General features: G+C 38.3%; 1 pseudogene; it reads right to left on the minus strand.

Moving 5' to 3' along the window:
- Positions 1–5,077: 5,077 nt before the first annotated feature.
- LOC125217747 (serine/threonine-protein kinase-like protein At3g51990 pseudogene) lies at positions 5,078–6,565 on the minus strand (annotated as a pseudogene).
- Positions 6,566–15,796: the final 9,231 nt, after the last annotated feature.

Below are 15,796 nucleotides of genomic sequence, written 5' to 3' on the forward strand. Positions count from 1 at the left end.
AGAGAGATGAAAGACTTTATAGATGTTGGGTTTGCATGCATTCCAACTCACTCACTCTTTAATTTAATCTTTTTTCCTTTAATAATTTGTTTTTGGTTTTGTTTCCATAAATTAGTTAACTAGATTTGCATGATATTGAATTGGATTCGTTTTTACCATAATTAAGTAGACTTTGCGAATATTAATTTGGAGATATCTCTTAGGTTTCTTTTAATAAACTGTAATTATTATAAGTTGATCAAACCAGGTACGGAAATTATGGAGCAGATAATTAATATTGTAAGTACTAGTTTACCAATATACTTCACATTAATGATATAATATACGATATTACTAGTATAAATATATTGACATCAGAATAGTTTTCCAACGACAGATCTAACGCTCACACTCACCATGCACAACTCGGAGGAAACAAAGTGGGTCTTGGAAGTTTACGTTGACACTTGGAATGGTTCGGTCGTCGGAGACATTTTGGGAGAGAGTTGATGAAGCGAGCAGTTGGTGCCGGCTCGAAGGGCTCGTACACTCACTTACAAAAGTTTTAGGCTCATTTCGACCGAGTGATACTCAAAATCTAGAAATTTTGTGTCGTCTACAACAAAAACAAAAATAAATGGGCTTGTGTTGTGTGACCCAAAAAATTATGAAATTCACCTTCAAATTCTATCACGTCAACAACAAGAATTCTTTCAAAGTACTATCTTAACCTGGATAAACCTCGCCACATCAGCAATTGGATGGGTGACATACTTGGCTTTTACATGGTTTTAGAGGATGATTTTGTATGAATTTGATCATATTTTGTCTATTATTGAGCATGTTTATATCTACTTCTTTATTATGTTGGTATGTTAACCATTTTGTTAAGAATGTGTTGAAAAAAGTACTCCCTCCGTCCCAAAAAAGTTGAGTCGTATTCCTTTTTAGACTGTCCCAACAAAGTTGAGTCATTTCCCTTTTTAACAAAAGACAAATCATCTAATCATTCTTTTTTTATTTCATCATTTACTTTACTCTCTCTTATCTTTCCTACTTTTTTTCACCTCTCCTATTTATTTAATATAAATTCTTAACCTCCGTGCCCAAAAGTTTTGTCTCAACTTTTATAGGACGGAGGGAGTACAAAATATGTGGATGTGCAGCAGCCTTTGTTTGAGACAATATTTACTGAAGATTTTGAAGTCCAATCAGCCCTTAATTCATATCAATCTCTTCTTCTTTGAAAGAGTTTCGCGTGGGTATCTCGCACGCCTCAATCGGAGTTCGGTAGAAGAAGTTATGACCGTTATAAGAACACTGCGCTGTTCTAGAAACTTTCACGCGGCCGGGTGAAATATTACCCTGTAAAAAGGTCAGAAACTGGTCGAAAATCATCACCTGGCCAGGTGATTTTTACCTTTTATAATACCACCCGGCCGGGTACGTTGTTTTGACATATTGTTATGCCAAACGCGATTTTTTATGGGGGATTAAAAGGAAAAACGCCTAGGGTTCACGGTATTCTACACCTACCGCCTCAACACTCACACACACCCCCAAGAACACTTTGAGAGAGAGAATTAAAGATTGAAGAGTTCCAATCGGAAGATTAAAGTTGTCATTCCATAGATTCATTCTCATAGGAGATCTTTTCTCCATGTATTTCATAGAATCTTTTGTTTCAAACATGGTTTTCGTGAAGAACATGTGTAGCTAAACATTTCTTGTAAAATTTTTGGTGATGATGCACTAATTTCATAGTTTTTATCCAAATAATTTTGTTCTTACCTTGCTCTTGTAGTTATTTGTTTATTCTTGGAATTATTCCTTTCAATTGCTTGATCACCATTTGATTGTGTAGATTAATTAGATTAATCGGGAGATGAAATAATTAATCTGGAAATAAGAATAATTCACACCTTAATACAATAGAACTCGGGAGAGTTGAAATTTTGAGTGAGGTCTTTGACCTAATCGAGCTTTTGGGAGTTAGGGGTTTAAGATTAGAAGGGGACATCAATCCTAGCACTTAATCTACAGGTTTCTCACCTCGGGAGGGGGTTTAATCTATAATTGTGGTCGACTTAGTAACTCTAGAGACACCAAGAGGTAAGACAATTTGATTGGATAAGAGCTTGGAATTGTGCATCGGATCCTTGAATTCTACGATTTTCTCCATATTATCTTCTCACTCCATGTTTACTTGCTTTTACTTGTTTATTTGCTTATTATATGCTTTTAGTAGTGTTAGAAAAAAAACCAAACCTTTCTCGATTGTCTAGATAGTAGTCAACGTTTGTTCGTGATAGTTAAGTTGGTACAAATTTATCTCTGTGGGATACAATACTCTTACTTGTTTTAAGGTTTGTTTGATGCTATAGAATAGCCCAGAAAAACTCTTTAATCTGGTCAAAGTCTGATGTTTGATACACATGAATATTTTCAAGCCAGCCTGGGAAAATAATCGCGGCCCGCAAAAGCCCATGAATGTATTCTGGCGTACGCCCTTTAGCTTTTCGGCCAATTTTCACCCGAAAATATTCATGTTTGTCCAGAATAGATCTTTTTCCCATTAATACCCTCCCCTCCACTACACTCATTTGCCGTTAATTTACCCATTTCTACTCCCAGATTATGGAGAAGAAGGTGAGCGAGAAACCATTGGCCAGAGCAAATCCGTCGCCGATTTTTCTGGAGAAGAGGCCGTGGAGGTCTTCCGATTCGAGTCTCGCCGCTGATGAAGCTCCACCGACTTGAAAAGGAAAAAATCAACGAAAATCGCTATGAAACCAGAACTGAAATAACTTATTACGGAAGGCAGATTCTCGAAGACGAAGCTGCTGGTGTTATAAATCTATGGCGATTTGAACAAGGAAAAGACATCCTCTAAAATTCGGCGGAAAACTCGTCGGATTCCCAAAGAAAGCAATTTTGGCTTGTTAAGATTTAAAGGAAGGAGAAGCAGCCAAAATCTTCTGTCCGTTAGATTTTGATTAGTTGAGTTTGGATTTTAAAAATTTTGATATTGGCCGTTGTACAAATTTTGAAGGAAAGGATACAGAGTTGCTTGGTAAATGATGAAAATTTGAAAACAAATTCAGGGTGAAAATGTAATTTAAAGTGACTAACTAGGTCAGTATCTCTTATATCAAACGACACGTCATGTTTCTACCTTCCTTTTTCTATTGTAACAAACATCTAGAAAAGAAAATATATTCTGCATATTTCTGGTCAAAATTCTGGATTATTTTCTTGGTAGCCATTTCTGAGTATCAAACACATTATACTACACTAATTCCGTACACTTATGAGTATATCGTGTTAAAATAATTCGAGTCAATGGGTGACATAGACTCGCTCCATTTCGAAGTTGAAGCCCAACCGAGATGGACCAAATAAATAAGATTTTAACTGCGCAACTTTAAATTTCAATGACTTTCATGCTCTATTTAAAACATAAAAAATAATTTAATTAGATTAGAAAATGCATAAAGTACAATAAGAAATGAATAAAAATAAAAGTGGAATTCATGAAAAAGGAGTATTGTCTTTAAGTACTTAATAAATATGATAAAAAAAAGTGTTGTGACTATGTAAGAAGTAAAAATTTAAGATAATGAATCGTTTAGACTTTTAGAGGATATGACCGTGGATGTTCATGTCCTAAATATTCTTAGATTGGTTAACTTTTTAATTAATATAAACATCGGATTACTCCATTCATCTCCATTAAACGTCTATTTTTATCATTTTCGTCCGTCTTTATTAAAAGTCCACTTCTTGTATTATATTATAAAATTAATAGTACTATATAAAAATGAGATTCATTGTTTCATCAATTTTTCAACATACCATTTTATAATTTCTTAAAACCTGTGTTTATAATTTCTTAAAACTTGTGTCGAGTGAAATGTGGACATTTAATGTAGGATGGAGGGAGTATATACAAGTATGATTGATCAAGTCAATACACGTACATATTTCTTGCCCAGCTCTTTCTCAATATTATAAGTATTTATAAGTATGGTATAAATGAACGATAATTTAAGTTTCAGTAATTACTAATATTCGTTCTAGACTAAGTATATGATTATTTGAAAAGTTACAGCTTTCAAGGTCAAAAGTTCTGTTTAGCTTTGCTATAATTGTGGTAAAGTAAAGTGAAAGCTTAAAAGGGATATCACATTTGTTTGACCTCAAGAGTCTAGACATGAAAACGAATCTAATTTTCTTGCATACAGCTATCTACTACAGCCAAATCCTTGTTTTCAAATTTTGGCTTTATCTTATTCTGTATTTAGGAATATATTTCGAATTTTCATGCTTCCATTCAATGACCTAATTATCTGGATAATCCTCCATTGTGTTTTGTGCAATGACTTTTCTTTTCGTTTGTGTTTGATTTGTTAAATTCAACAGGATCCAAGTTACTGCCACCTTTTAAAAAAAGGACTAAAAAATTTAAAGAATATCAATGTTATTCTGATTTAGGAAATGGTACACAACTAGGAGATGCCAAATAAGACAATAAGTTGACCTACTCTGTTGTGTCACAATTCACAATTTCACATGTTTGAAATTTGAACTGTGCTATTCCATAGCCATTTTTAAATATAGAGTGAGGTGAATTCATTACACAAAATCCCAAAATAATGCAAATACAGAATTTGCCCTCTGATTTCTATTGTGAGGTCAGTAATTTATTAGTCTATCTCTGTGTCCCACAATTTGTCCGCTATTCAAAATTCATAAAAATCACTATATGGGGAGTGGTATTTTGTGAGATATGACAAAGTCAATAATATTAGTAGTATAATATTTTTCACTTTGAATTAAGTCCTTATTGTTTTATTGTGAGGACACTTTCTAAAAGACTCCATACTAGCACTTACTAAAAAAGTACTACTAGAAGTTGTAGTTATATGTAGTACTATGACATGGTTGGAACTCTAACAATCATATTTGCATTATTATGCTTAGATTGAACCCAAGTTAATTGGTAGTAGTAAGATATTTTTCTTCTTAAAGCTGGAATCACCATGATAAATTCTACTTGTAATTATTGAATTGGAACAAATGTAATTTGTGGTTTACGTTAAACAATGAACAAGACACTTTATAGCTGCTTAATCACACACATCATGCATTGTTTATAACAAATTTCCCAAATCAAAATCTGAGATTTGTAGTTTTAGCCCTAATTTGAGATTTAGGACTAGCCATCAATTCCATCAAATTGCTTCGAACCCCCAACTCTAGCCGATGATTCTTCATCAATGGCGTTTCAACGATTCCCACATCCTCCCCCGTGATGCAGGGATTCGACAATCCATTCCATGAATTGAGCTTGCTCAGCTCACCCAAACACCTCGCCACCTCCTTCATCGACGGCCTCCTCTCTCTGCACGGCCTCACGCACTTGGCGGCCACCACCGCCACCATCTTCCTCACCCTCGCATCCCTGGGCGCCGGAACCCTAGGATCGTACACGCTCGCGAATTTCCCCTTCCTAATCAGCGGAATCGCCCAATCCACCACCGAGGGCGGCGAATTCGCCATATCCAGCGCCTTCCTCCCGCTGATTATCTCCAGCAGCAGGATTCCGAAGCTGAACACGTCGGTCTTCGTGCTTAGGTTCTCCGGCGTGACGTAGCAGGGGTCTAGATACCCCATCGTCCCTGCCGGGGGAGTCGATCGGAGGCGGAAATCGTCGAAATCGCAGCGCAACGCGAGGCCGAAATCGCCTAGCCTAGCGTTGAGATTCCGATCGATTAAGACGTTGGCGGATTTGATGTCGCGGTGGATGACGGGAGGGGAGGAGGAGTGGAGGGTTTGGACGGCTGTGGCGGTCTGGAGAGCCAATCGGAGGCGGCGGGGCCAGGAAGGGGGGCGGGGATTGGTGTGGAGGACGTCGAAGAGAGTGCCGTTGCTCATGAATTCGACGACGAGGAGGCGGCGGCCGAGGGAGTTGGTGGAGAAGCCGAGGAGGTTGACGAGGGAGGGGCTGTGGAGGGAGGAGAGGATGTCGATCTCGTTGTCGAGGTCGTTGGAGGAGGGCTTCTTGACGGCGACGAGGCGGCCGGAGCGGAGGACGGCCTTGTAGACTCGGCCGTGGCTGCCGCGGCCGAGGAGCTTGGAGTCGGAGAAGTTGGCGGTGGCTAATTGGAGGTCTTTGTAGGTGAATTCTTGGATTTGGAAGGGGTCGGATGTGGAGACGGAGGAGTCGGTTTTGCAGGAGAGGTAACCCATTGGGCATTCACATTAATGGAATGGAGGTAAGCTTAATTACCTCTCTCATCTTCTTTGTGTTGCATGTGATGAATGGGTATGGAATATGGATATAGAAGTAGCTTCTTTTTTTGAGAGGGGGAGAGAGATGAAATGGAATCCAAGGAGTATTTGGTTTGGAATGGCATCCAAGCTCAAGATTTTGGTTATTATTGCTCATGACATCTTCCAATTAATGCACTTCTTTGTCCTTCACCCCAACCTATTTATCCATTCTTTCTTTTCAAAATGTGACATACAAGTGCATATTTTGAATACTCCATTAAAATATGAAACAGAACAAATATTACTTCCTCTGGGTTTTAAAAATAGAAACTTTTTTTATTTCGATTCGTCCTTAAATATGAAAAACTTTCTATTTTAGAAAATCTCTCATTCTTTAACGAGGTGGACCTATTTTCCACTAACTCACTTTTCTTTCTATCTAGTATTACTACTTACTATCTCTTGATTTACCAATCTTGCATTAAAAACCGTTTCATATCAAAAGTTTCTATTTTCGGTGGACGGAGTAATATATACTATCTCCGTCTTACTGAAGATGATCCACTTTCCTTTTCGATATGTTCCAGCCAAAATGACTCATTACTAAAAATAGAAACCCTTTAATTATATACCATAAGGTAAGATCACTGTATACATCCCTATTGTTCAATACCGGAGTATAATTTATTATGCTTTGTAGCCAGAAGGATGAGAGAGAGGCGCACTGTTAGTATTTATTCAAAAGTTTAGCTGAACAGAGATAGGCATTATTTGTTCCGTTGACTTGGTCTTTGAAAATTTATTTTATGGAAAGTCCAAATACATTTGCATTTTTTCCGAATTTTTGGGATTAAAATGCACTCATGGAGGGTATTTTGATATATTTTTTATTTTAAATATAATCAAAATTGTATGTATACTATTATGCTTTTCACTTAATACTATAATATATAACCCAATATCTTTTTATAATTACTCCTAATACTGGTAATAAAACTTTTTTTATAAATAATCTTGTGTGAGGCATATGCCGTCACTTCCAATAAATGTAACTATTTTCTGTTTTTAGTACTGCTGATTTGCTATTTATTTGGAATGTGAAAATAAATTAAGAGCATCCTTAACCCCATTCTGGATTTGGGCCGCAAGTTCTCTCCACGGCATCATTCCCCTAAATTTGGGGTCCCAGCCACAACTCCATTAATCCTGCAGGCCACAACTCGGGCCACAACTATTATTTTGCACTATTCACAACTTCAACCTATTTTACTCGTAAAATTGAATACGTTGAACAATTAAAATCGGGAAAATTCATTGTTCCGTCGGAAAATAGAAAATTACAAATCCTAGAAAAAGAAAATTACAAATCCTAGAAAAAAGAATTACTTTTTCTTCATCTGTGCGCGAAGGTATTCGATCATCTCATGGTGCAATTCGAGCTCATACTCTGACATTGTCGAGGTATCCCTCGATGTCAACTCCGTCAGCTGGCCCATCCGCAACGTAATACTCATATCCGACAAAGAATCAGATATCTTATCTAGGAAAGGATTGGGCGGCGGTGGCGGCATAGCGGAGTAGCTCGCAGTTGCCTTCCCCTTGGCTTTCCTCTTTGCCGCCTTTGTGCCCATCGAACGGCTTTGAGTACCAGGGGATGAGAGGAAGATGTCGTCGTCTGTCACATTGAGGTCGATTGGCGGACCTCCTTCGCTCGAAGAGTAGTGTCCGACGACGGAAACTTTGGTTCTCTTCGCCGCCGCTTCTGCCCCACCGGTGTACTTCGGGCTCTTCACGACAAGCTTCCAAACGTCAAAGTACTTGAAGTGCTTTTTCCCATCAGCGAAAAAATCTGCCTTGGCCTTGTCCACAAGGTCCATCTCGCTGTGCCCGTTCGGCCACATCCGGACTACGTTAGTCCACTTGCCATTCCACTTGTTCATCTCCGCCTGGACCCGACCCCAATGCTTGCGTAGCTTCACGTAGGTACGCTCGAACGAGCCGTCAGGTCGACCAGTGTTGTACTTCTCTGCAATCCGCTGCCATAACACTTTGCCGCTTTGCTGGTTGCCGATCACAGCGTCCTCGGAGATATCGAAAAAGTTCTTGGTCAGCCACATTGTCTCCTGCGGACTATACTTCTTCGGCCCATCCTCATCGGCAACCTTGCCATTGCCCCTCCCTTGAGCGGGCTCCATATCGCTGATCTCGTACTCAACAGTGCTAACTGACGATTCCATGTCCATGTTGGTAGGCAACCCAGGACTAGGAGTTGCATTTGGCTCGGGTGTCGGCGGCAATTGCCAATTGTTGGAGTTGACGAAATCGTCCATCCGTCTTTGGTCGTTGTTAAACCAATCCATAGAACCCGGAAGTGTTGAAATGCTAGGGGATTGAAAGTGAGTTTGTGGGGAAGAGTATTAGAATGGAGAAAATCAAGTGTATAAATAGGCAAACAAAATTATAAAAAAAAAAAAAAAAAAAATCGCGGGTACTTGCGGCCCGGCCCGAACACAATTAACGTTGGGACGGAACGCAAGAGATGCGGCACGGGCACCGGTAACGCCGGGCCGGGACGGGACTCGGGAGCGGCCCAGGACGCAACTGCCTCTCGGGGTTGTCCCGAGCCGTGATACACCTCGCTCCAACGCTGATTTCGGGCCGGGACTCGCGAGTTGCGGCCCGGCCCTGTAGCGTTAAGGATGCTCTAAAATGTCATTCATAATTTAGAGGGCATTTTTAGTTTAATTTGTTAAATGCTAAAGTAATGTACTATGTTTAGAGATATCATTTATATAATTGACTCTTTATAGGAGTATTTATTATAGATTTTCGTCGAATTTTTTCACACAAGAATTCTATGGACCTATTATGTTAGATTCATTTTTCATTGTCGGCATAAAAACTATTGTCTGGCCCTCTTTATACATGTGCTAAAAAAAGTGAGTATGTTGAGTAACATTAATAGGTGGGATATAGAGCTAGAAATGGAATGACTTGAAAGTTGGGAACGATTGCCGCCTTCGTAAGGAAGTTCACTTGTATCTATTGATTCACTTTTTCATTGAAAGAGGTACCAAGCAAACTACATCTTCTACTCCCTCCGTTTCGGATAATTCGTCCCATTTTTCCATTTCGATCCGTCCCACATAATTTGTCTCATTTCACTTTTACCATTTTTGGTAGTGGACCGTAGGACCCATATTCCACTAACTTTTTTAACTCATTTTTCATTACATTTCTTAAAATCCGTGCCCGGTCAAAATAAGACGAATTATCCGAGACGGATGGAGTAATTATTTATTGCATCTCATCTTGTATTTCATTAGGAAAAAAGGAAAGTAATTTTCATACTATTCTACATCGATTTTCAAAAGGTTTACGATGCAATTCGATGAGATTTCTTGATGGAGATTCTCAATGGTAATATGTGGTTTCGAACTAAGTGGACCTCTTCCTTTCAGCTTCAGAGAGGATTAAAACCATGTCGTATTAGTGCTTAAATTAAAAGCAAATAATGTATTAAAAACATTTTACACAATCGGATTATTATTGACACCATAGGGTAAATTAATGGTTTTATATATATTAAATAAGTGATTTCTTTTCCTTTCTTTTCTTTTTTGGGTTTTGGCCTTTTTAGTAGTTTGGCGTATGGAAGACTTTTGGAGTGCCCTCTATGAGATGGCGCCAACATGAATAAGACTCGTCTTTATTTTCTACACGTCACCTTACAAACGTGGGTCCTATAATTTAACGTACAAACAAATTAATGATTAATGGATATATACTCCATATCTAAATTTTAAACATTCCTATATATATGTGTAATAGAAGTTTGTCAACTAGGTATGTTGGCTTATAAATAAAATTGTCGTATTCAAAAATATCAGAGACAAAGCTTAATAAAATACGTTCAAGTACAAATATCATTTTCATAAATATTTATGGTGCAAATCAAATAATTTAGACCATCAAATTCATTGTTAACCAAAAACCTAAAATTAAATTATTAGATGCACTCATTGGTGAAAGTAAACCCAATGCCAAATTTTCAAATTTAGGCTACTTTTCAATCACTTTTTGCCATATTTCTCGCAGTTTAATGGGCGCGAGATAGTGGGTAAAATGCAAATCCTTGTTCCTCTATTAAATTAGGTTATATTCTTTTCTGCCAAGAAATGCATTCTCCCAAGAACCTTGTCAAAAAATAAAAATAAAAATTTAATCATACTTCGTGTCTCCAATTTTATTTTATGTTTTCCAAAAAATAAATTTCTTTATTATGTCGCCAGTACAATCAATGAATAATAACCTATGAAAAATGGAGGAAACTAATTTTATATATTAATTGATCATCTCACTGCTACTAAGAAGTTGGGTGATTAAAGGGAAATGCGACTTGAAATGATAGCCTTATGGGTGCAATAATTTATGGACGAAAAAGGACTTTACCCTCATGTCATGATGCAATTGCAAATTGGAGGTCAATTTACTTTAAACTTTAAAGTCAACAATCATCACAATAATGCATGGCTTTAAAACACATAAAAAGAAGAAAATATGTCTTTAATATTGTTTTATGCACTATTATTCCACATATTGGATGTGATAACCGAGGTGCATAGGAGTATTATCGAGTATTTGATTGCCAGTTAATGATTTAATATTTCTTCTGTCCCCAGAGAATATGACACTTTAAATTTGGTACGGATTTTAATGTAAAATTGGTAAAGTAAGAGAGATGTAGAGTATAAAAAGTAATTAAATTATTGTTAGTAGAAAATAAGTCTCACCTCATTAGAGATAAAAAGATTTTCCAAGATTAGAAAATGCATATTTTTGTGGGACAGACTAAAAACGAAAGAGTGCATATTCTTATGGGACGGATGGAGTATAATACTAGACGAATATATCTTGAAGGGACTAAAAAATATAAGTATGCTCTCTATGTTGTGAAAGATATAGTAGTAATCCTACTATGGAGTAGTACTTTGCTAATGTTTGGGACACTAAATGTCTCAACGTTTAGAGAGTGCAGCATAAGATGTTTTGGGTCAAGATATATAAATTTGTTTAGATAGTTTGAGTTTCATTTTTGGGAATAAAGAATATTAACGTGTCATGACAACGCATGATGTGGATTTAGACATGTAATGATGAAAAGGGGGAATATATAGTACTCACTCCGTCTCATTTTAGGAGTTTCGGTTAATCAATTTAGGGTGTTCTGCTTTAGGAGTTCTGGTTGAGATAAATTAATAAAAAATATTTACAAAGTGTTAAAAATGGTTCCCAACCTCCACTATAACATTTATTTATTGGACACTCAATTAAAAGTGGGTCCCAACATCCACTACAATATTTATTTATTACACACTCAAACACTTTTTTTTTTAAAACATGTGCCCGACTCAACCGGAACTCATAAAGCGGGACGGAGGGAGTATGATATTGTCCCAATAAAATTTTAATTCCACCATCAAGCAAACAAAACGTTGTCCAAAACTGTTGATATAGTTAATGTGCGAATTCCCCAATTTCTTTCCTAAATCGTTTTTTAATTTGTGGAATAGGAATAACTTTGTTATGAAGAAATTTTCTACTTTAGGTTGATTAATTCTACAACAAAGATTTCACCATGGAACCTTTTTTATTTAGTAAGAACGTGTAGTGTAGGGAGTATGCAGGATCGATAATGGATAAAGGCCACGAGATTGGAAGAGTCTAGAGCTGTTGTGGGTCTGAAAGTGCGTCATGTGTATGGATCTAGAGACTTAAAACAGAGGGGGCGAAGCGAAATAAAAAATAAATTAATAAAATATTAAATATCATTAACTTCAATATTTTTTTTTATAATAATAAAAGTTATTATATGTTACAATTCAAGTAGCATTTGCATCCGTTAATCGCGACAACTGACTTCTATGGGTATTCATATCTTGAAAACTGAAAGTACGCATTTGTGTTCACGGTGTGCACAGAAGGAAATAAACAGGTTCCCTTGGTCCAGCAAATCCACTAGATCACGCGGTCTAGGAACTCGTTGGTCGTAGGAAATCCTGGTCGTCGGACGCACAGAGCACTCTTTCAAAAACCCTCAACCACTTTACTAAATCTAGTATAGGGAAGTAGGGATCGATCCCACAGAGAAGGATGCGTAATAATCATGTTCAAGGATTTGGACTTGTTTTTGGTGTTGGCTGCTGCCACACATTTTTCTTGGGTTGAGGAAAACAAATTAAACTTGACTTGGGAGCTTTAAAACTACTACGCTAATAGCTAGGCTTAGGCGAAATAACAAGAGAACGTTGCAAAGAAAATTAACTGCTCAATTACTAGATCTAAGAAAACTACTCTAATTACCTAGACCTAGGAAACAAACTGACTGTGGGGACCATGACTAAAAAAGCAGGGTACGGACGAAAAGCTGACAGAATAACTAACTCGGGTACTAACTAACAGCGACATCATCTTCTTCAACCAAATTGCGTAATAACTCATAAGAAAAACAACATGAACGAAATCAGAGCAGAGCAAACTAAATCTAAATCAAATTGATGCATAACAACGAAGAACTAAATGGATCTACAGATGCTAGACGAAGTAAAACAGGAAACAAGCAGAAAACTCAAATCCATCCAACAACTTCCTTTTCTCACTTCGGATCCAACCTCAGACGCTAAATCCACTCCGGATCCAAGCGTCCGACACAAACTCCACCCAACAGAAACACTTCATCACTTCAGATTTAAACAACAACCTCCAATCAGTCAACAAACCACAGATCTATCACCAAATTCCCAGATCGAGTACCACAACATCAAAATAAACAGAGATCGACATAAAACTTGTTAAAATAAACTCTCAGCAGCAAGATCTACGTAAATCAACTTGAAATATCACAACTAAACGCAAACCAACATAAGCGAAAAGATAACAAGTAACATCAACAGCCAAGTCGACTCCCGAAAGTGAAGTTCGACCGCAAAAGTGCAAAACAACTGAAATTAAAAGAGATTGTATCTTCGTCCACACGCGGACGGTGTTGCAACTGAAACTTTCTAAAGAAATGAACCCTTTCGTAACCCGAACTACCCAGATCTCCCATTCCCAAGTGTGTGTTATGTGTGTGAGCTAAAAGAGAGTGAAAAGTGATGATTTGTGCGTTGCATGCTCTTCTATATATAGGCGTTGGAGTGGGGCCCAGCGAGGTATAGATAGACTTTGTTGCCCTCAGCTACTGACTCCCTCCGTCACGCCTTCTTTTCCTTTGAATTCTGCTCACTTCACTTCATTCCTTTGCTAGACCGTTTCCTTCAGCATTCCCTCGATCTAGCGATTTTATTACACACCTGGCTTAGGAAACATGTTAGACCTAGCAAATTGTAACACTTTTCACCATATAACCGATGCATGAAATTAGCCTTATCAAAAACGTATCAAGATTCTTTCATTAGAAACAGTGGCGAAGATGGACCTTTCACTGTATATCACCAAACTATCATTCAACCATTCATCTCTCATCCTATTCCGTCGATCAGTCTTGAACTTTTCAAGTGTTTTTTTCCAATTAGAAAACCCACCAGCAGTAAATGCTTGATAAGGCTAATTTCATGCATCGGTTATATGGTGAAAAGCGTTACATTTTGCTGGGTCTAACACAGTTTATAAGCCAGGTGTGTGACAGAATCGCTAGATCAAGGAGGTGCTGAAGGAAACAATCTAGCGAAGGAATGAAGTAAAAATGAGCAGAATCTAAGGGAAAAGAAGGCGTGAAGGAGGGAGTCAGTAGCTGAGGGCAACAAAGTCTATCTATACCTCGTTGGGCCCCACTCCAACGCCTATAAATAGAAGAGCATGCAACACACAAATCATCACTCTTTTTCGCTCACTCTTAGCTCACACACATAACACACACTTGGGAATGGGAGATCTGGGGTAGTTTCGGTTCCGAAAGGGTTCATTTCTTCAGAAAGTTTCAGTCGCAACATCGTCCGCTTAAGGGCGAAGATACAATCTCTTTAAATTTCAGTTTGTTTTGCACTTTCACGGTCGAACTTCACTTTTGGGAGTCGATTCGGTTGTTGATGCTACTGATTATCTATTCACTTCTGTTCGTTTGCGTTTATCTGTGATTTTTCAAGTTGATTTACATAGATCCTGCTGTTGAGAGTTTATTTTGACAAGTTATATGTCGATCTCTGTTTTTGCTGCGGTGGTACTCGATCTGGGAATTTGGTGATAGATCTGTGGTTTGTTGATTGATTGGAGGTTGTTGTCTAAATCTGAAGTTATGAAATGTTTCTTTTGGTTGGAGTTTGTATCGGACGCTTGGATTCTGAGTGGATTTAGCGTCTGAGGTCGGATCCAAAGTGAGGAGGTTGAGTCGTGCATGGATTTGAGTTTTCCGTTTGCTTTCGGTTTTACTTCGTCTAGCATCTGTAGATCTGTTTAGTTCTTCATTGTTACTCTTTAAAATGGTTTAGATTCGGTCTGCTCTATTCTGATTTGGTTCATGTTGTTTTTATTCTGAGTTTTTACGCAATTTGGTTGAAGAAGATGATGTCGCTGTTTGTTAGTACCAGAGTTAGTTGTTTTGCCAGCTTTTCGTCCGTGCTCTGTTTTTTTCAGTCATGGTCCCCACGGTCAATTTGTTTCCCAGGTCTAGGTAATTAGAGTAGTTTCTTAGATCTAGTGTTTGTTCGGGTAACTTTCGTGCATGCTTTTGTTGTTTCGCCTAGGTCTAGCTGTTAGCGTAGCAGTTTTAAATTCCCAAGTTAAGTTTATTTTCCTCAACCCAAGAAAAATGCGTGGCAGCAGCCAACCCCAAAAACAAGTCCAAATCCTTGAACATGATTATTACGCATCCATCTCTGTGGGATCGATCCCTACTTCTCTATGCTAGGTTTAGTAAAGTGGTTGAGGTTTTTTGAAAGAGTGTTCTGTGTGTCCGACGACCAGGATTTTCCAACGACCAACGAGTTCCTAGACCGCGTGATCTAGAGGATTTGCTGGACCCAGGGAACCTGTTAAATTCTTTCTGCGCGCACAGTGTGTTTACCGACCAGAGTTTCGCTCTTTTCAAATGGCGCCGTTGCCGGGGAAGGATGGCGTTTATTGTTATTGCGTTTAAGGATTTGGTGTAAATATTTTAATTTCTGTTATTTTCTTTCTGTTTGACAGTTTATGAACGCAGACTTCCATTCTGGAAGTTGGGCGAGCTCATCTGGGTCAGGGAGTGGCCAATACAAGTGGCGAGTCAAGGAATCTACGTCTACCATCACCACCAGGTCAGGTTTAAGGACGAGAGACCCATTCCCGTTCGAATCAGAAAGTGAGAAGGGGTGGAATTCATCGGGAGAAGAGGACCCGAAGTCGTCAACAGAAACAGAGCATTCCGAGAACGAGGAGGAAGAGGACCCGAATATGGCTCATCTAGTAGACCCTGATCCGGAGATAGGGTCACTCACCGCACATCTCGACGCTGAACTTGCCCATGCTATAGTCTCAAACCCGCGCCGGAGGTCGATCGATATCAAAA

Source organism: Salvia hispanica, chromosome 1 (assembly GCF_029641045.1).
Source record: "Salvia hispanica isolate PSC_SH4W2 chromosome 1, Shi_PSC_v1, whole genome shotgun sequence".
Taxonomy (NCBI): domain Eukaryota; kingdom Viridiplantae; phylum Streptophyta; class Magnoliopsida; order Lamiales; family Lamiaceae; genus Salvia; species Salvia hispanica.